This window comes from Somniosus microcephalus, chromosome 10 (genome assembly GCF_052327205.1).
Source record: "Somniosus microcephalus isolate GS21.2 chromosome 10, FLI_Smic_1.0, whole genome shotgun sequence".
NCBI lineage: Eukaryota > Metazoa > Chordata > Chondrichthyes > Squaliformes > Somniosidae > Somniosus > Somniosus microcephalus.
The window spans coordinates 21,219,309-21,241,462 of record NC_140996.1 but is presented as its reverse complement, the minus strand read 5'-3'; the positions used below and the strand labels follow the sequence as shown (position 1 = coordinate 21,241,462).

The window sequence follows — 22,154 nt, the reverse complement described above, 5'->3', positions numbered from 1 at the left end:
CTTTCGAGAAGGTCCCACATAAGAGATTAGCGTGCAAAGTTAAAGCACATGGGATTGGGGGTAAGGTACTGACTTGGATAGAGAACTGGTTGGCAGACAGGAAGCAAAGAGGTTGAAATAATTTGGTCTTTTTCTGAGTGGCAGGTAGTGACTAGTGGGGTACCACAGGGATCGGTCCTAGGACCCCAGCTATTCACACTATATATTAATGATCTAGACGAGGGAACTAGATGTAATGGCCCAGAAATTCAGGTTGGAGGCTTCCCGCGGGTGCAAGCCTCCGACCTGCACTTACCTGGTGCGCCGGCTGTTGAGCTGTGGGCCCGCGTGGGATTCCGATCCTGGGCCTGCTCCAACTGCCGGCGCACAGTGCTTGCGTATCCCAGGGGCGCAGTTAGTTCGAAGCGTCCCCTGGGATCACGTGGGCCATGGAGAGCCAATGGTAGCAAGGAATGCTTCATTCATAAATTTGACAGGAAGAGCTGTCAAACCTATAAATACTATAAGCCCCAAAACATAACTAAGACTTCAAATAAATTTTTTTAAAAATCACATTTTTAAAATAACTATAAATTACATGAAATAACTATTTTAAACAATAATTTAAATTTTTGAAAAAAATTAATTACATTTTCTAACTGGGCTAAAAATAAACTTACCTATCTTTAAAGTATTTAAAAATAATAAACCAGTGGAAAAAATGTTTTAATTTTAATTAATTCACCACTTACCTTGTTTAAAGCAGGCCTTGCGCCTGCTTTTTAAACGTGTAACTGCTGGAAACTTACCCTCCCGGAGAAACCTGCAAAAAAATACATAAGTTCGATGCGCACACGCTGTCTCTCCGGCGCACGCGTTCCACCTGTCAACCCCTTCTTTCAAGGGAACAGAATTTCTGGTTTCCCGCGCATGCGCAGTGCATGCACGAAACTGGCACTTTCGTTGGGCCTACGCGTGAGTACCCATGCGTGGGGACCCGAATTTCTGGGCCATATCTCCAAGTTTGCAGACGACACAAAGCTGGGTGGGCGTGTGTGCTGTGAGGAGGATGCAGAGAAACTCCAGTATGATTTGGACAGGTTGGGTGATTGGGCAGATGCATGGCAGATGCAGTATAATGTGGATAAATGCCAAGGTTATCAACTTTGGTGGCAAAAACAGGAAGGCAGATTATTATCTGAATGGCAATATATTGGGAAAAGGGGAAGTGCAACGAGACCTGGGTGTCCTTGTGCACCAGTCGCTTAAGGTAAACATGCAGGTGCAGCAGGCGGTTAAGAAGGCAAATGGTATGTTGGCCTTCATAGCGAGAGGATTCGAGTACAGGAGCAAGGATGCCTTGCTGCAGTTGTACAGGGCCTTGGTGAGACCACACCTTGAGTATTGTGTGCAGTTTTGGTCGCCTTATCTGAGGAAGGATGTTCTTGCCATGGAGGGAGTGCAACGAAGATTCACCAGACTGATGCCTGGGATGGCAGGAATGACGTCTGAGGAGAGATTGGGTCGATTGGGCTTATACTCACTGGAGTTTAGAAGAATGAGAGGGGTTCTCATTGAAAGTTATATAATCTAGACAGACTAGATGCAGGAAGGATGTTCCCGATGGCGGGGGAGTCCAGAACCAGGGGTCACAGTCTAAGGATAAGGGGTAAGCCATTTACGACAGAGATGAGGAGGAATTTCTTCACCCAGAGAGTGGTGAACCTGTGGAATTCTCTACCTCAGAAGGCAGTTGAGGCCAATTCATTAAATATATTCAAGAAGGAGTTAGATATATTTCTTAAGGCTAAAGGGATCAAGGGATATGGGGATAAAGTAGGGACAGGGTAATGAATTTGGATGATCAGCCATGATCTCTGACATGAATCTTGTCATTCATGTGGAAATGACTTATGAAATAATACTAGGCGGCCTGCTGGTGGCGCTGTCCAGGGAGAGTATAATTACTCGGGCATGGGCCCAGCTTGCTCAGGACATTCTTTAACAGGAACTGGTGAAGGACACAACTAGATCTCCATGTTGAAAAACAGTTGATTAAATTGACGTAAGAAAACTACTAAGCCTTGTTTAATACTTAGACCAAGTGCCTAGTAGTTTTCTTACGTCAATCTCATTAAATGGCAGAACAGGCTCAAGGGGCCGAATGGCCTACTCCTGCTACTATCTTCTATGTTTCTATGTTTCCAGATCCAGGCACTGTTACCTGGGCCTATTGGAAGAAAACTGTCTTCACAGGCTAAGGTTCACCAGGGAGGCTGTGGCAAAGTCCTGCCATCTGCTGAAGGTGGACCTGCAGACCTCCTTAACCATAGGGATGGCACCGGCAGTTGCAGTCAAGGTCGCCACTACCCTCAACGTGTCCTTCTAGGCTAGCACAAGGGACATCTGCAACATCAGTCAATCGGCAGTGCTGAGGTGAATCTAGCAAGTGCTTTGCTTATGAAGGCAAACATCTTTAATTCTTTTGCCCAGGGAAAAGCGACATTAGAATGATAGGATTTCCCCAAAGTCCAGGGAGTTATTGATGGCACCCGTGTGACCATCTGAGCTCAAGACATAATGCCATGGCATTCATGAGCCACCAGAACCGTCAATGTGTAAGGCGTTAGTGATCAACTACACAGACCATACAGCTTGGCGCATAATTCACAGATAGTAGCTCAGATATTTTTTAATTTTGAAGCAGTGCCTGGATTACTGGAAGAAGGCAAACTGGACTAATGCTTGGTGGAAAACCAGCATGTCCCATTTAGTCTGAATCCCTGGGCTCTGCAGCTAAAGAAGGATGCAAGCTGGCCATCTAACACGCCGCTTCCTGCTTCTTCACTAGCTCCTTCTCACTCGTGCACTGCTTCACCCAGTGTTCCCTCCTCTACTGAACCGCTTGGTAGCAATCACACCTCTAAGCCAGAAAGTTGTGGATTCAACCTCCTCTCCAGGGACTCGAGTACATAATCTAGGCCGACAGTTCAGTTCAGTACAGTACTGAGGAGTGCTGCATTGTCAGAGGTGCCAAATTTCAGATGCAATGTTAAACCAATGTCCGCCTGTTCAGATGGATGTAATATCTGTGCCAAGAGATTCATTGATAAGTTGCAGCCAGAATTTGTGCCCTGCTGCATTATTGACATTGTAATTATTCAGAGAACATAATAAGAACATAAGAACATAAGAAATAGGAGCAGGAGTAGGCCAATCGGCCCCTCGAGCCTGCTCCGCCATTCAATAAGATCATGGCTGATCTGATCCTAACCGCCAATCTACTATTACTGAACCATCTCCTGAATCTAACAGAATTAGACACACGAAATAGGAGCAGGATCAGGCTACACGGCCCCTGGGCCCGCTCCGCTACCCACAGGGCCATGACCGATCCGAACCTAGACTCATGTCCAAATTCCTGCCCGCTCCCCGTAACCCTTTATTCCCTTTACTTCTAGGAAACTGTCTATTTCTGTTTTAAATTTATGTAATGATGTAGCTTCTACAGCTTTTTGGGGCAGCATATTCCATGGACCTACCACCCTCTGAGTGAAGTAGTTCCTCCTCATCTCAGTTTTGAAAGAGCAGCCCCTTATTCTAAGACTATGCCCCCTAGTTCTAGTTTCACCCATCATCGGGAACATCCTCCCCGCATCCACCCGATCCAACCCCTTCACAATCTTATATGTTTCAATAAGATTGCCTCTCATTCTTCTGAACTCCAATGAGTAGAGTCCCAATCTACTCAACCTCTCCTCATATGTCCATCCCCTCATCCCCGGGATTAACCGAGTGAACCTTCTTTGTACTGACTCAGGAGCAAGTATGTCTTTTCTTAAGTATGGACACCAAAACTGTATGCAGTATTCCAGGTGCGGTCTCACCAATACCTTGTACAACTGAAGCAATACCTCCCTATTTTTATATTCTATCACCCTAGCAATGAAAGCCAACATTCCATTGGCCTTCTTAATCACTTGCTGCACCTGCATACTAACCTTTTTAGTTTCGTGCACCAGGACCCCCAGATCCCTTTGTACTTCAGTACTTTCCAGTTTCTTGCCATTAAGATAATAACTTGCTCTATGATTTTTCCTGCCAAAGTGCATAACCTCACACTTTCCAGTATTGTATTCCATCTGCCAAATCTCTGCCCACTTACTTAGCCTGTCTATGTCCCCTTGCAGGTTTTTTATGTCCTCCTCACTCACTACTTTCCCTCCCATCTTAGTATCATCTGCAAACTTTGATATGTTACACTCGGTCCCCTCCTCCAAATCGTTAATGTAGATTGTAAAGAGTGTAAGGTGGTCTGTGTACTTTGCATGGGGCAGCAGTCAGCATGTAACAGGGTGTAAGGAATCACTTGATGTCATGCAAATTTTACCCATCTACTTGGTATAAGGTGCTTATTTCTTCAGTTCTGAAAACTTCATCCTAATTTGGTGCCAGTGTCTCTAGGTGGCAGAGGCTGCAATGATGCATTGTACAGGGTCAGCTGTGGCCTCTGAGTCAGAAGGTTGTGGGTTCAAGTCCCACTCCAGAGACTTGAGCACAAAAATCTAGGCTGACACTTCAGTGCAGTGCTGAAGGAGTGCTGCACTGTCGGAGGTGCCGTCTTTCAGATGAGATACTAAACCGAGGTCCCGTCTGCTCTCTCAGGTGGACGTCAAAGATCTCGAGGCACTATTTCGAACAAGAGCAGGGGAGTTATCCCTGGTGTCCTGGCCAATATTTATCCCTCACTCAACATACAAAAAAAAACATTATCACCGTCATTATCACATTGCTGCTTATGGGAGCTTGCTGTGTGCAGATTGGCTGCCCCGTTTCCCACATTACAACAGTGACAGTACTTCTAAAGCTGTGAAGCACTTTGGGATGACTGGTGGTTGTGAAAGGCGCCATATAAAAGCCAGGCATTGTTGACCATTCTCCTGTGAGGATTGCCAGAATTGTTTGCCAGCAAAAAAAGATCCTTCTCTTCACAAGGCACTTTAAATAGTTGCGTTAGTGCCACATATCCTGCCCCTGTGACCTCCCTACAATTGGTGAACTACATATCTAATTATATTGCATCGCAAAGATTTGTTAAGGTTGGCTGTGCGCTTCTTGGCCAGGTACAACGTCTGCACTGCAACCTTCTGCCACATCTGAGAAAATCTATTTCTTGCTGTTGAGGCCCACAGCAAGGTAAAGGAGGGCGGGGTGCATCTGTCTTCAGATGAGGAATGGAGAAAATTGCCATTTGAGCCATTGAGCGGTAAGGAGCTAAACTGATATCAATTGAAAATCACTTGACCCACATTGCTTCAGCAATCATGTCCTTTCAGCTATGTGCATACTAATTCAGCACCTTCGCTCTCCTGGGTATTATGGGTCACTTCAATCTTTAAATCATTTCCGGAAGCATATTTTGGCTGGAAACTCTTACCTTTGCTATCTAGGCTCACAATTAAAGTGAGTGCTGGTCCCTCATGGTCCTTAAATTAGAGCTGAGAACCTCCAATAGGTGATAGATTATGAATATGGACTCAGTTCGCTTTCCTCCGAAGCATACAAAGTTTCAGTATAAATAAATGCCGCAATGATACTCTAATCTGAAAAATAAAATTAACTAAGTTTTACAGAACAGAACCAAACTGAAGGCTAGAGACAAAGCGACCTAACTCACCAGGCGAGAAGCCCATGGGATCGGGTAGAGCGCCATTTTAACACCGCGCCCAATATTACTCTCCGCTGACTTTTAAAAAATTTGCTCCTGGGATGTGGACGTTACTGGCAAGGCTAGCATTTATTGCCCATCCCTAATTACCCTTGAGAAGGTGGTGGTGAGCCGCCTTCTTGAACCGCCGCAGTCCATGTGGTGAAGGTACTCCCACAGTGCTGTTACGGAGGGTGTTCTGGGATTTTGACCCAGCGACGATGAAAGAATGGCGATATATTTCCAAGTCAGAATGATGTGTGACTTGAAGGGGAACTTGGAGGTGGTGATGTTCCCATGTGCTTGTTGCCCTTGTCATTCTAGGTGGAAGAGGTCGCGGGTTTGGGAGGTGCTGTTTAAGAAGTCTTGGTGAGTTGCTGCAGTACATCTTGTAGATGGTACACACTGCAGCCACGGTACGCCAGTGGTGGAAGGAGTGAATGTTTATGGTGGTGGATGGGGTGCCAATCAAGCGGGCTGCTTTGTCCTGGATGGTGTCAAGCTTCTTGAGTGTTGTTGGAGCTGCACTCATCCAGGCAAGTGGAGAGTATTCAATCACACTCCTGACTTGTGCCTTGTAGATGGTGGAAAGGCTTTGGGGAGTCAGGAGGTGAGACACTCGCCACAGAACACCTAGCCTCTGACCTGCTCTTGTAGCCACAGTATTTTTTATGTGGCTGGTCCAGTTAAGTTTCTGGTCAATGGTGACCCCCAGGATTTTGAAGGTAGGGGATTCGGCGGTGGTTAGACTCTCACTTGTTAGAGATAGTCATTGCCTGGCACTTATGTGGCGCGAATGTTACTTGCCACTTATCAGCCCAAGCATGAATGTCGTCCAGGTCTTGCTGCATTCGGGCATGGACTGCTTCATTATCTGAAGAGTTGTGAATGGAACTGAGCACTGTGCAATCATCAGCGAACATCCTCACTTCTGACCTTATGATGGAAGGAAGGTCATTGATGAAGCAGCTGAAGATGGTTGGGCCTAGGACACTGCCCTGAGGAACTCCTACAGTGATGTCCTTGGGCTGAGATGATTGTCCTCTACCAACCACAACTATCTTCTTTTGTGCTAGGTATGACTCCAGCCAGTGGAGAGTTTTCCCCCTTGATTCCTCCTGACTTCAATTTTACTAGGGCTCCTTGATGGCACATTCGGTCAAATGCTGCCTTGATGTCAAGGGCAGTGACTCTCACCTCACCTCTGGAATTCAGCTCTTTTGTCCATGTTTGGATCAAGGCTGTAATGAGGCCTGGAGCTGAGTGGTCCTGGCGGAACCCAAACTGGGCATCAATGAGCAGGCTATTGGTGAGTAAGTGCTGCTTGATAGCACTATTGACGACACCTTCCATCACTTCAATGGACCCAATCTCATCTGTTTCCCGAAGGGCGGGTGAGGTTAAAATTCCCTCCTGAGAAGCTGGTTATCTCCGATATACTCTAAGGAAAGTTGAAGATGGCATTGTTTTTAGATGTGGCACAGATATGTGTTTGGGACCTTAAGAAATCGCCATGAAAAATATGAATGTTGTGTCTGGTAGGGTTGAGGGCATCTGAATTAGTTGTACACTGTGGGCTAACCTTCTCACATGTAGGTGCCCGTCCACTTTGTCCCTGTGCATTTGTATTTTCAACCAATTTATTGTGCGTGCCCACATGGTCCATGGTCAGATTTTAGACCCATAGTATGTATATGCGTATATATTCCAAAGCATATTTTCAAACTGAAATGTCTACATAGTTTAAGTGTCCCTCTGTGTTTTTTTTTATTAGTTCACGGGATGTGGGCGTCGCTGGCAAGGCTAGCATTGATTGTCCATCCCTAATTGAACTGTGGCAGTCCATGTGGTTAAGGTACTCCCACAGTGCTGTTATACTTTGCAGCAGTTTGGTACAGTTAAGTGTCTGGAGTCATATATCGGCCAGACCGGGTAAGGGCGACAGATTTCCTTCCCTAAAGGGACATTAATGAACCAAATGGGTTTTTACAACAATCCAGTAGTTTCATGGTTACCATTACTGACACTAGCTTTTTATTCCAGATTTATTTATTTAATTCCCCAGCTACCGTGGTGGGATGTGAACTCATGTCCCACCAGCTCATTAGGTCTCTGGATTACTAATTCAGTAACATAACCACTATGCTACCGTACCCCATCTGTTTTCAAGTTATCACTGCCTTCAGGAGGAGAGGCGAGGAAATTAAATAATTTTTTTTCTCACACATCCACGCCTAAGAACCTAATTCAATCATTTGTGACAATGCAGTTTATCAACGGTGAAGCTTTGGGGTAAAAATGAAAAATCGAAATCAGCTTTATCTGACAATGTACAGCCAGTTATTCTTGTCAGTTTTGGTTGGTGACCTCTGCACCGTGGCTGCTATCAGTCCTAGAGGGTGATTCAGGAGTTTCTGCTGTAGCTACCTGACTGACTCTGTAGGCTAGGTACTGGTGTGGGGGAAAAGAGCAGTGATTTAAAAGCATGAGGTGACAATAGAGTGTCTTAATCAGATTAGTGCCCAGTTCTACTGCAGAACTTATTACGGACTGAACCACAGCACTTTGTACAAATAAGGAGAATACTCATAGGGTTTTTTCAAACTTATATGACGTTCTTGGAACGCAAGACACTATCAGGAATCAGTTAGTTCTTGAAACCATAGAAATGCTGGGATTTTCTCTCAGCAAACCCCTAGTTTACTCACTCGTAATGTCAATTATGGATTTTAATTTGAACTAAGTGCCTTTAAACATCATGCTCAGTGTGAAAATACGGGAATGTCAACATATTTGTGGGTGTCATGTTGTGGTGTATAATGATCTGGGCTTCAGCATTATTCCTCTCTTCAATTCTATGTGGAGATTTTTTTCAAGACAATTTGATTCACTGCCTTGAATTAAATGCTTTGAGGTAATTATTACCTCATAACAACATCAAATTCCAAGGTATTTCTACATTGGGGGTTTTTCTGTGTCGAAACAATTATTTGTGTACTTACCCAATACCATCACCAGATATTGGTGTGCTTAACCAACAATACCAAAACTGGTTATTTATCAAATTTTCTGTATGTGTTACCTTATTGTGCACAAGTTGGCTGCATTTGCCTCCAGAACTATAGAGACTACCCTTAAAAAGAAAATGAATTGCCTGAGAAATGCGATGGGACATTCTAAGGATGTGAAAAGCACTGTATAAACACAAGTTCTTTTTTCAGTAAACCCCACCCTCCGTCCCCCAAAATCTGTCTCTCTTGGAGTTTACTGACGGGTGAGGAGACACTAATTTGGCAGCAATGTGAGATGTCTTCTGTGCTTACTGCTAAGATATGGAATTGCTTCTCCTCACATCTGTACATGCCAAAAGTCTAAACAAAGACCAAGTGAGGTGAAAAAACAATGACTTTATTTTGATCTGTCGAAAAACTCTTCCTGAAACACAGGGATCCTTTGTAAATGCGGAATGTTTAACTTGTTTTAAGATTATTATCTCCATTGCAGCTTCTTCTGTTTAGCACTATTTCGCTCAAGTTCTCAACATACGTTGGAACCAGTAGGTTAACTCTTGTTTTTATAGTGTAAGCCAGTGCTTTGATAATGAACACAAATCGAGCCACAATCTTCTCGAGTTTAAAATAGGGGTTAAAATTCCCTAGACTTTTTAGTCACTTCTCAGGTCATTGCTTTATCCTTTAGAATATTTACACATAAGCTTCAGAATAAAATCTGAATGTTGCACTATTATTTTCAGCAGTGAGGTGACATATGGTAGCCGAGTGGTGTGGCACTAGACTAGTAACACAGAGGTCGTAAGTTCAAATGCCACCACTGAATTCAGTAATTCTGGTAATTTGTGGGGCTGACACAAAAAAAAACACTCAAAATCTGCTAGTTTGTTGCAAAAACCCAACGGCCCCCAGGACAACTTGGGAGGGGCAGGAAACGCTGCTTAGCTAGTGTGGCCCATTTCCCATTAGTAAAATTTCTGTTTTAAACGTGTATTTTACTGTTTTAATCTACTTCCTCATACCTACAAGGCCCTCTTTGCTCAGGAGGATGGAAGAGACCAGCACGCAGATGTTGTTGCTGTTGTCACTTCGTATCAGTGTCAGCCGTGGCTCTGTGGGTAGCACACTTGCCTAGTGGGTCAGGAAGGTTAGTGGGTTCAAGTCCCACTCCAGAGACTTGAGCACAGAAATCTAGGCTGACACTGAAGTGCAGTGCTGAGGGAGCGCTGCACTGTCGGAGGTGGCGTCTTTTGGATGAGACGTTAAATTGAGGTCCCGTCTGCTCTCTAAGGTCCCAGGTAAAAGATCCCATGGCACTATTTCGAAGAAGAGCAGGGGAGTTATCCTCAGTGTCCTGGCCAATATTTATCCCTCAATCAACACCATTAAAACAGATTATCTGGTTATCACATTGCAGTTTGTGGGAGCTTGCTGTGCACCAATTGGCTGCTGCATTTCCTACATTACAACAGTGACTCCACTTCAAAAAGTACTTCATTGGCTGTAAAGCGCTTTGGGACATCTGGTAGTCATGAAAAGCGCTGTAGAAATGCAAGTCTTTCTTTCTTTCTTCTGGCCAAGCCACCAGGAGATGTAGTTTTATTTTAATTGAATCGAGAAACTTAGGTGAAAGGTCAAGGTAGGACACCCCCAAAATTGGAAAGAGTAGAAGAGAAGGTTGGGAAGTTGTGTTTAGTTGACACCAGTCTTAGATTAGAGCTCCCAGCATACCTGCGTAATCTATATAGATAGAAAATTTAGTGGGATGTACGGACTGCTACACCAAAATTCCCAATATGTGCTCCTGCTGTGTGAAGCTCTGTGCTGGGAGCTCTAATTCATAAAAACTACCTCATGGAATCAAAGAGAAATGAAACTCTGGGCAGTGCAGAAACCCATCTCCCAATCTACTTAGGCTGTATTTGAACATATTGGAGGGACGCTTCCGCTTCTTTCCGTTAATTTTTGCACCCAGATTCCAGTTTGTGTTTTCCGTGATCATTTAACGCTGGTTTCAGATTCAATTCGCCCAGATCAGGCCCCTCCCACAGAAGTGGCCACGCTCCCAGGTGGAAATTCAGAGATTCCACTGATGGGCGCTGGTTCTTCAAATTGGGTTAATTTTCTTGGGCGCACAGGCACTAGTAGGAGTGGACACGTTTTTAAAAGTTTTTACATATCAAAAAATATTAATTTACTAAGAAATGGATTAGAGTACACCAATGAAACTATTAAATGGATCAGTGTAGTTTTTAAAATTCATTTTCAGTGAACTTAAATCCGTCTACTCACAGGTGGAGGACTGGACACCCTGATTAAAAATGCTTATTTTTGGTGATAAACCCATTTTCAGCTGTATTAATAAAACAGCACCAGGTTACCACTCCTAAATACATTAAGCAATACTTTTGAATGGAAAGAACAAAAAATAAACAATTGCTTTCCTTTACGCTGCCCAATGGCGCTGGTTCATGGAGGATTTTACGTTTGTGATTATGCAAATGAATTTTAGCAGAGACATAGAAACATAGAAGATAGGAGCAGGAGCAGGCCATTCAGCCTCTCAAGCCTGCTCCGCCATTCAATGAGATCATGGCTGAACATCAATATTCAGTACCCTGTCCCTGCCTTCTCCCCATACCCCTTGATCCCTTTAGCCTTAAGAAATATATCTAACTCCTTCTTCAATATATTTAATGAATTGGCCTCAACTGCCTTCTGTGGTAGAGAATTCCACAGGTTCACCACTCTCTGGGTGAAGAAATTCCTCCTCATCGCTGTCCTAAATGCCTTACCCCTTATCCTTAGACTGTGACCCCTGATTCTGGACTCCCCGCCATCGGGAACATTCTTCCTGCATTTAGTCTGTCTAGTCCTGTTAGAATTTTATAAGTTTCAATGAGATCCCCTCTCATTCTTCTAAACTCCAGCGAGTATAAGCCCAATCGACCCAATCTTTCCTCATACTTCATTCCTGCCATCCCAGGTATCAGTCTGGTGAATCTTTGCTGCACTCCCTCCATGGCAAGAACATCCTTCCTCAGATAAGGCGACCAAAACTGCACACAATCCTCAAGATGTGGTCTCACCAAGGCCCTGTACAACTGCAGCAAGACATCCTTGTTCCTGTACTTGAATCCTCTCGCTACGAAGGCCAACATACCATTTGCCTTCTTAACCGCCTGCTGCACCTGCATGTTTACCTTCAGCGACTGGTGCACAAGGACACCCAGGTCTCGTTGCACTTCCCCTTTTCCCAATATATTGCCATTTAGATAATAATCTGCCTTCCTGTTTTTGCCACTAAAGTGGATAACCTCACATTTATCTACATTATACTGCATCTGCCATGCTTCTGCCCAATCACCCAACCTGTCCAAATCATCCTGGAGTTTCTCGGCATCCACCTCACAGCACACACGCCCACCCAGCTTTGTGTCGTCTGCAAATTTGGAGATATTACATCTAGTTCCCTCGTCTAGATCATCATTAATATATATTGTGACTAGCTGGGGTCCTAGGACCGATGCCGAACCGAACTGGCACAATTTCAAGCGCATTTTGGATCCAATTTCTCGATTGCGCCCAAAGCGGAAACTCTACCCCATCATTTCTTTTTGATTGGAGTTCCCATTCTTTTGTTCTCTTCCCTTCAATGATCCTGATTCTCCCAGAAAACCCACTGGTCCCCTGAACAGGTAGCATGTGGTCTTTGTTGGCGCCTGACACTGTTGGTGCAAGAACAAGTTTCTCTTGATTGCCCAGGAGTTATTGTTAAGCGATTATTATTTTTAAGAAGGCTGTATCTTTTACTGAAGAGTGCTTTTCCAATTTAATCCTTGGGTCCTTGTGTTAAAAGATAACTGATCTTGGGAAATCTCCATTTGAACTGTATCTTGGCACTGTGTAACTGAAGCAAACTTGCCCTATATGACCTAGGGCTGTCAGTATCCAAGAAACAGAATTCTGCACACACAACGTGTAATAGCTTTTACTGTGTGTGCGTTTTCCCTGGGTTATGACAATAACTGGGAGACCTTGTTTCCATTTCTGGTCAGAGGCAAGGCAAACTAATCAATAAAGTATGAACTGTTATCTGTTGTAAAAGAAATGAAAAATAAACTGGAGATAATGCTTCAGTTAAAAGGTTACGCTGCATGACAAAAAGCTATTTTGTTAATTTATTTGCTTACTGGTAGAGTGAGATAACATAGAGAACAATTAGGGAATACTTGGTGAAGGATTTGCAAAGGTAATCACTACTCCTGTTGGTTTGAAAAGTTCCATTTTGCAGCTGTGCGAAAAAACCCAAGGAGAATATTCAAAGTGTAGATGTTATTAAAGGTGAATGCAGCATTGTTTACTCATTTGGTCGGCCATTTTGAAATTGGAAACAGCTTTGAGTACTAATATACCGCAGTACCGAGGGAGTGCTGCACTGTCGGAGGTGCTGTCTTTCGGATGAGACGTTAAACCGAGGCCCCGTCTGCTCTCTCAGGTGGACATAAAAGATCCTATGGCACTATTTCGAAGAAGAGCAGGGGAGTTCTCCCTGGTGTCCTGGCCAATATTTATCCCTCAACCAACATCACAATAACAGATTATCTGATTATTATCACATTGCTTTTGTGGGAGCTTGCTGTGTGCAAATTGACAGCCACGTTTCCTACATTACAACAATGACCACACTTCAAAAAAGTGATTCATTGGCTGTGAAGCGCTTTGGGATGTTCTGAGGTCATGATAGGCACTATATAAATGCAAGTCTTTCTTTCTTCCAACTTCCTTCATAAGTCACCAATTCTGAGCAGAATGGAGCTGGGGGTGGGGTTTGGGGTGGGGCAGGGTGGGGTGTGGGGGGGGGTTTGGGGTGGTGCGGGAGGGCGGTGTGGGGTGGGGGGTGGGGGGTTGGGGAGGTTTTGGGTGGGGTTTGGGGTGGGGCAGGGTGGGGTGTGGGGGGGGGTTTGGGGTGGTGCGGGAGGGCGGTGTGGGGTGGGGTTTGGGGTAGCGGGGTTGGGAGTGAGTTCTCTGCCCAATAAGGGGAATGGTAAAGTCTGTGTAGGCTCACTTGCTGCACCAGCCAGCAGCCAACCATTGACAGGGACTGGAAGAACCTCGGGAGCCATGTCTTATCGAAGGAATGATGCATGGGTGCCCAAAAATAGGGGGAGGGAGACATTTTCCAGAATATGGGAAGAATCTAGAAAATGACCTAATAAAAACTGATTGAGTATAGATGGGAGTTCTTAGATAGCTTCTTCATACACTGAGCAGTTTAGCACGTGCTTCCCTTTGCAGTAACAAAACAGATTAGACTAACCCCTGCATTAAACAGTCACCCATGGGAATGAGGCCAAGTGTCTGATTAAGATGTGCATGGCTTCATAATCCAGGTTTGGTTGTGACGACCATTACAGATCTAATCCACACCTAAACTACACCCTCGGTTCCTTAGTCCCTATGACGCCTGATCATCTTGATTTCTGAAACGAATTGTGTCAGATTGTCTCTCTACATCGTAGAACTTCAGTGACTTCAGCCTAATTGAAAGTCAAGCTTGGCCACGTGGATTAGCTCGCTTGGCGTTGCCAGTTTATGTAGTGTGGATTCCGCATGCTAAGGATCCTCCAGTCTACGTGGAGAGTGCCTCATGGTAATTATGCCTCATGAAAATGGCACGCGCTATAATTTAGCACCGTGAAATAATCCTGCAATATATACAAAGCACTTACCAGTCATACTGCCTGTTTACACTTGCTAAACCTGAAGTAAATCCAGCTTCAGGCTTAGTTTAAACAGTGCACTTAAGACCAGCAGTGCCTACTGACTAAATTAACTCTGTCTGTACAAATAGGACCGCAAAGAATTCCACTATATTTTCTTAATGAATCAAAGCAGCATGGTGATAGAAATCCCTTCACAGGGATTTGATGTTTCTTCCGCAATTACACAGTTGTCTTGTTATATGAATATTAGGAGGCCAATTTTCAAAGCTTTTTATTTAAGAGGAATGTTATGGGGGTGGGAGCTGGAGGTGACAGGTACAAGATGATAAGTGCAAGAGTTTGCAAGGGATGGGTGTTGCAATGCATTTCACCTCAGGGATGTTGATTTAAATATTGCGCCGACACACAAGATGAAGGTATTTTTTGAACACTGTAGACAGTGCTTTATGCACCACTGATCTGGGAATTTTTGATAGGGCACTACAGAGGGAGCGTTACCCTATATCTAGCCGGTTCTATACTTCATCTGGGATTACTTGATGGTGCTGTGTAGAGGGAGTTTTATCCTGTATTAATGCATTGACCTAGTAATGCTTGATTTGACAGTGTGAGGATAGCTCTGAATTGTATCTAATGTGCACTACCAGTGCAGGGTAGAACACGATGGGCTGTTTAATGCGCGTTCACTGTTATATACCTGTTCTATAGTGGGCGCTGGAATACTTGATGGGCAATGCAGAGGGAGTTCTAAGTCACATATAAGCTGTGCTTTATTGGACCTGGAGATGCTTGGTGAAAATGTTCAATCCTTTGGTAGTGCCAGCATTCATTTCATGGGCACACAATCTAACCCAGAGTACTGTTGTTAGCCATTACAGTGAGATTCAGGTACTCCCTCTAGTGGGGCAGTGCCAGGCCGTGTGTAGGTTGGCTTCAACCATCTTAATGCTCCATGGCAAATTTCATAATGGGATTGTTGGGGTAGATCTTTGACTTGCCACTCGGGTGTAAGACTGGCATTGCGGATCGGCTGGCCGTTATAGTAAGCGTCCGTTTCCATTTCCCTGGAAATGAAGACTGAGCGGTTTCTAGAATGGGTGGCCAGTCTGAAACGTCCGTTTGGTGCCCGATTGTCAAGTGAAACTCTGTTTCGTTTGCTTTGAACGCTCTAAATGTCTCATGTTTACAGTGAGGAGGAGCGACTGCTCAAAGTGCGTAATTATCCTTAACTGATGGAAGAAAGTCCTGTCTCAACCCCCACCAACTTTCTGTATCCAATTAATATCGACTGAAAGTAGTTCTGTAGACCAACAGGAACTTTCAACAGATTATTGAGCTGCCTCTGCTGGATGATCAGTCCTGTCTGGTTTACAGTTATCACATATATGAAAAAAAATTCTCTCCTGATTACTATGCAAAGGAAGAAAGAAAGACTTGCATTTATACAACATCTTTCACGACCTCAGGACGTCCCAAGGCCTTTTACAGCCAATGAAGTACTTTTGAAGTGTAGTCGGTTGAGAGGTAAATGTTGGCCCTGCTCTTCTTCGAAATAGTGCCATGGGATCTTTTACGCCCACCTGAGAGAGCAGACGGGGCCTTGGTTTAACGTCTCATCCGAAAGACGGCACCTCCGACAGTGCAGCACTCCCTCAGCACTGCACTGGAGTGTCAGCCTAGGTTTGTGTGCACAAGTCTCTGGAGCGGGACTTGAACCCACAACCTTCTGACTCAGAGACGAGGGTGCTACCCATTAAGTCACAGCTGACACTCTTGACGTGAAACACCGTCACAATGAAATCTTGCAGCCAAGTATTTGTGGTAACTTGATTTGTCACCTGAACCAGGCAGTTCTGAAGTACTGCTGGCCATTGTTGATGGTTGATCAGCAAGCCTGACTCACTAATGAAACCTAAACTTGGTACTGAGATCTGGGATTCCTCCCCCTCAGCTACAGATAACCCTGCAAGCTGGTGCCCTAACATAGGGCGATACTAGCTGGAGAAGCAGTGGGAAGCTGACCATTGCTCTGGATTGCTAAGCCGTATGGTTTTATCTGGTTAAACCCCAGCAGTACTCCTTCCTGTACCTCAGTCGAAGTACCTAAGTTCTGCCAACTTATACTTAAGCTCTCTATACCTTGGATAAGTGGCAGTAGTGGATCTACCATACAGCCTGTTATATATCCCGCTTGATTTGAGTCAATGCAAAGTGAAAATTACCCTCAGCGTGTACACTTTACATTGGACTAACACATTCTACAGGTGTGAATTTCTCAGTAGCTTTGTTTGAAGATTCTTAAACATGATGTTAAAAAAATGATGATCGATTGTTACCAGTGTAACACATGAGTATATCACACTAGGGTATAACCCAGCTATAATTAGGCTCGATTATTGGTGCAATATCATTAGTTTCAAAACCACCAAACGGACCACATTAACATCCTTGCTGACATCACCTGCTGTATATTGGTGGCCTTGTCTCTAAATTAGAAGAGGGGTAATGATTATTTTTTTTCAATTATTCAGTCATAAAAATCGCCTGTGGCTGTAGTTGACTTGTGGCCAAACTGATTAACCATTATCCTCCTCTTCTCTTTATAGAGAAAAGGGGAAAAAAAATTGTGTGCTTCCCATTCCGGCACTCTCAGTCATGCTTGAATAATTTATCCGTGTCAAAAGTACTAATTATGACTTTTTGCTGGTTCCTTTGGATGACATAATTATGATTTAAAACATGGATTAACAGTGTGTATTTTCTGGTAGTTCAAAGCCTGTGTGCATAGCACTCTTTCATTGATCATTTTACCTAATTGTAGTGCCCTTTTAAAAGAATAAAACAAACCGCATTGAAACAAATAGCGAGTGATTAATTGATGCAGTCTATCTTTCTCTAATGACAATGACTTTGTTGTGTTGAAATTAGGAATGTAATTGAGTGTAGTTTCTCTTTAATCTGATTGCTTTACCAGCAGTTTGTGTGATGGTATCAGGTTCTAGCCTGCATTGCTGGGTCAACATGGACCCAGTCCATTAAAGGAGCAAGGTTCAGTGAAAGTTCGGGCTCTATTGTCTCACCATGGTTACAAAACAAGAAAGGAGAAATCCTACATTTATAACCTACTGCCGCAGTGGGCCCTGGAGGTACAGTAGCTTGTTATTGTTCAAAAATTAAAGCCAGAAATGTAAACCTCGCGATTATCTCCCAAGTAAACAGCAGACTGCCCTTCACTTGCTATATAAGCAGTGCACAGATGTTCCTCATTGAATCTAATGTCAATAGTTAAAAGCTTATATCTGTTCCATTTTATCTCAGCCACTTTTATTGACGTTTAAACAATATGCACCCTAGTCAATTGCATATTAGCATAATATAGTTTAATAATACTCAAATGTTGCCATGTGTGTACATTGGGTGTAAAAATTATAGTCTCAGCTGTTCTTGCAGTTAGTTGTCCTTCACTGCAACACATTATAATATCTTCGATATTTCACCAATAGGCACCTATGACAATATTCTATTAGCATAGTGCAATTATATATCAATACACAAATATAGTCTGTAGTCTATTATACATCACATGCGTTAAAACTGATGGGAAGTATAGTCCCCGTGGCTGAAAGGTGTTGCCACAATTTTATATTCAAATTTTTTAATATATATTTGTAGGCTACAGTTCTAAAAAAGCAGGATTTTCTTCAGCGTTCTGGGATAGGGATGGGAGGGAAAACGTGTTGTGTCAAGAAACGTGGTGGTCCTGAGACAAGTTGGGATGGTTCTCTCCGAAAACTCAAACTCTCGCGTTCTCTTGTTAACAAGCAGGGAAAGCTTGTGCCCTGCCAGATGTACGCTTTTCAAAGAGTGACAAAGCCCCCTCCCAACTGAGCTGTTGAGGATTACGTGAGACAGTAAGCAGCTCCTGTGTTGATTATACGCTGAGGCTGTTTTTAAAAAAAAGAGTCATTTATTCGTGAAGGTGCTTCTCATACATGCAGAGTTTGACGGAGGTCATTTTGACGTTTGACTCCTAAAGCCATATGACATAGTTTGCATCCAATTCCGGTGACCAAGCACTATTTGTTTACTGAGGTAAATCTCAGACTAACCACTGATCAAATGATACGCACGGTGTAATGTGATTGGCCTGCAGTGATATCATGCTCTCTAGCGATCAGTCATTGGGGAAATTGCTTTCCATGTAACAATTTCTCATGAATATACTCTTAACTTATCAGTGTCCTTTCCTGCACTGTAAATGTTCATGAACGTCATGACAAGTAGTCTCAGTGTCGGTGTTTTTAGCGTGAGAACATTCTATGTCAAACTGTGGGAATAAAAAAAGGAAAATTGAAAATGGAAGGTGATTAGACAGAGAAGTGGATTGCTTTACTGCAAGAAATATCTTGTGCTGTTTGCCTAGTGGTTACAGCTGTAGCTTATTTTGATACCATGAGAGAAGGTCACTCCTACTGAGCACCCACTTGATGTTGGACTGCATGAGCACGCCCCTTTTTAACCCTAAGAGGCTTGTAGCAGCGCTTAAACACCGAAGCAGAATTGACTTATGAATGACCCTAGTCAGATCAGAGTGCAGTATTTTCTTTACTGTAGTAGATGAATTGGTAGCCACTTTTTCTAATTTAAGAGTTAGATGTTGTGTAAAAAAACCCCCGAAAGACCTCAATAACAACAACTTGCATTTATATAGCGCCTTTAACATAGTAAAACTTCCCAAGGCGCTCCACAGGATGGATCAAAATCCTGGAACTCCCTCCCTAACAGCACTGTGGGAGTACCTTCACCACACGGACTGCAGCGGCTCAAGAAGGCGGCTCACCACCACCTTCTCAAGGGCAATTAGGGATGGGCAATAAATGCTGGCCTTGCCAGCGACACCCACATCCCAGGAACAAAAATAGGAGCGATTATCAAACAAAATTTGACACTGAGCCACACAAGGAGGTATTAGGACAGGTGGGGGTAGGTCTTAAGTAGGTGTGTTAAAGGTGGAGAGAGAGGTGGAGAGGTTTAGGGAGGGAACTCTAGAGCTTAGGGCCGAGACAGCTGAAGGCTCAGTGGGTAAATGAATGGCTTTATGTGGTACTGAGTCACATTGATCAGGAAGAACCCAGGAGTGTTTGATGGGCTGTATTGAGTTAACTAATCTCCACTGAGGCGATGGTGGAGATATTGGAATCTGCCTCAGTGCCGCTGGATTAAGGAGCAGAAAAAAACAGCCAGGCTTTTCACTCATGATCTCTAGTTGATGATTCCTGCTCAAGCAAAGCAGTGTAGGGATATTATGCGAGGACATCTTCTGACGCCCCCATAACCCGTAGTCATTCACTGTCCAGGGTCGTACATGAAGAATGGCATCTTGGTTGAGATTCCGGAGGTTTTCCAATGCACCTGTGGAATTCTATTCCATGGCCCCGATATTTACGGGGAGGCAGGAAGGAGGCGGAGGAGCTTGTTTGTGGTTGGGGGGGGGGGGGGAGGCAAACCCGGAAATGCCGGGAACGCGGATTTGGCAGCACCTCATTAGCATTTCTCTACTCCTTTTTCCGTCCAGCAGCCAGCCAGATTGACAGGCTGGTCGACGGCCGGGCAGGAAAGCCAACAGTAGAAGGCCGCAATAGAAACAGAAAATGCTAGAAATACTCAGCAGGTCAGGCAGCATCTGTGGAGAGAGAAACAGATTTTCAGCATCCGCAGTATTTTACTTTTTGTAGTAGATGTCCGCAGCCGGGGACCCTTGGGGACGGTGCACGGCAACTAGGAAAGATCAGTGGTTGCTAGGGTGGGGCGGACGGACTGACGAATCGGGAGGGAGGGAGGAGGGAGCGGGAAACATCACAGGCTGGCGGGGGGGTGGGGAGGGGGTTGACGGCAGTGGTGGGGAGGGTGTTGGTGGGGGTGGGGGAGGGGGATGTCGGTTGATCGCGGCAGGTGATTTGCTTGAGGGGTCGGTTGTGGGGGGGAGTGGAGGAGCACTCCTGCTACTCCTGGCCCACAGGCAGTGCTATAAACAGCACTCACCTGCTGGATCCGACAGCTCCCGTGCCTGCCTTTAGCTGCCGGGTCTCCCGAGCCCTCGGAAACCCGGCCGGCCAGCATTAAATTCAAATGGCTGCCAAAATATCAGGAACGGAGCCTCACTGACCTATTAGAATGACGGTCCCGCCTCTCCAGAGTGGGTTTTTTGGACTATCGAAACACACTGTAGTTAAAACGGAAGAAGGTGTGTTTGTGGCAGGCTGGGGTCAGGTTTTGCAAATTTGCTGAATTAAAGGAAGAAAGACTTGCATTTTTATAGCACCTTTCACGACCTCAGCCAATGAAGTACTTTCTGAAGTGTAGTCAATGTTGTAATGTAGGAAACGCGGCAGCCAATTTATGCGCAGCAAGCTCCCACAAACAGCAATGTGGTAATGACTAGATAATCTGTTTTAGTGATGTTGATTGAGGGATAAATATCGGACCAGGAAATATTACACACCCTCCACCGATCCTTTCTCGTCTGTCGTGGTGGCGGGGGGGGCGGTGTGTGGGTAAAATATGTGTCATTGCATTCAAGAGTGAGGGGAGAAGCACATTTTTGCTAAATTAGTAATTAACTTGCATTGAAAAATAGGGTCACAATCAAAAAAAAAATCATTAAAACTGTCGTTTTGCCAATGTGCACGTATCAGCGAGCACTTGCACTGGCTACTGAAAGGCAGCAAGAAATGGTCTCTTGTTTGTTTAGGCTTCGCTCTTTCCGAAGCCATTTGAAATGGCCAATCGCTTCTACAGGTGTTATACGAAAGGAAATGCGTGCGGTTTTTTAATGAAAATAATGACGGAAATTCGGTACTCAAAGAGTTATGTGTGCTACAAAGAGGTCAGGTGCAGGGTTCTGAAGGGAACAAAGCATATTGTTTGTCCATTTACTGTCTGAAGTATAATGGGAATTTCAACAATGGCCATTGTATAAATGTTCACTGTATGCAGTTCCTTTAATCTTTAATTACCTCTAAGATCACACCACCTTTGCAGCAGCACAATGCACGAGTTATAAATTATCTTTAATTTATATTTGCTGACATTTTAGAGACCACTGTGGTTTGGCTGGTAAAAATGAACTTTGACCTGCGCTGTACTTTCGAAGCCGAGCCGTTCTGGCCACAGGTGGCTGTAAAAGCTTTACTTTAAAACGCAAGTCGCCATTCTTCTTCCCTTGCTTGAAGGCATTGACTCCTTCAGCCACTCACTGGATAAACCTACTGTATTATCAGGGGCTATAGTGGTGAATGTTATGATTTAGTGTTCCTTGTGTAGAGCTTAGCGCAATAGGAGCGCAGATTAGGAATGTGTTTGTGAAGGTCAGCGCTCTCTATCTGCAGCCTGAATTATATCCTGTCCGTAAAGGTCCTTAGTACATTTGTTGAAGATGCATGGCTCACTATTATTTTGTATTAAGACTGAAATTCATGAATATATGCTTGTCTATGTTGAAATCTTCTGCACGAACATTTTGATACCAATACTGTCCAGGAAGGAAGTGCTAACAGCTAAATGGCTAAGAAATGTGTTTACGTGGGCAGAACTAGGAGCTCTCGTCTCACCCTGATTAATAGTAAAATATTCAGTGTGGCCACAGTGAACAGCATTGCTATTTACACATAGAATTTTTAGCAAGTGTATTTCGTGACAATGAATCTGGTCATAACATACAGAGTCAGAAGC

General features: G+C 44.2%; 1 protein-coding gene across 9 annotated transcripts in view; it reads left to right on the top strand.

The window, feature by feature from the left end:
• dachd (dachshund d) overlaps positions 1 to 22,154 on the top strand; it is an 809,797-nt gene that overhangs the window by 166,773 nt on the left and 620,870 nt on the right. The gene's annotated exons all lie outside the window — the stretch shown is intronic.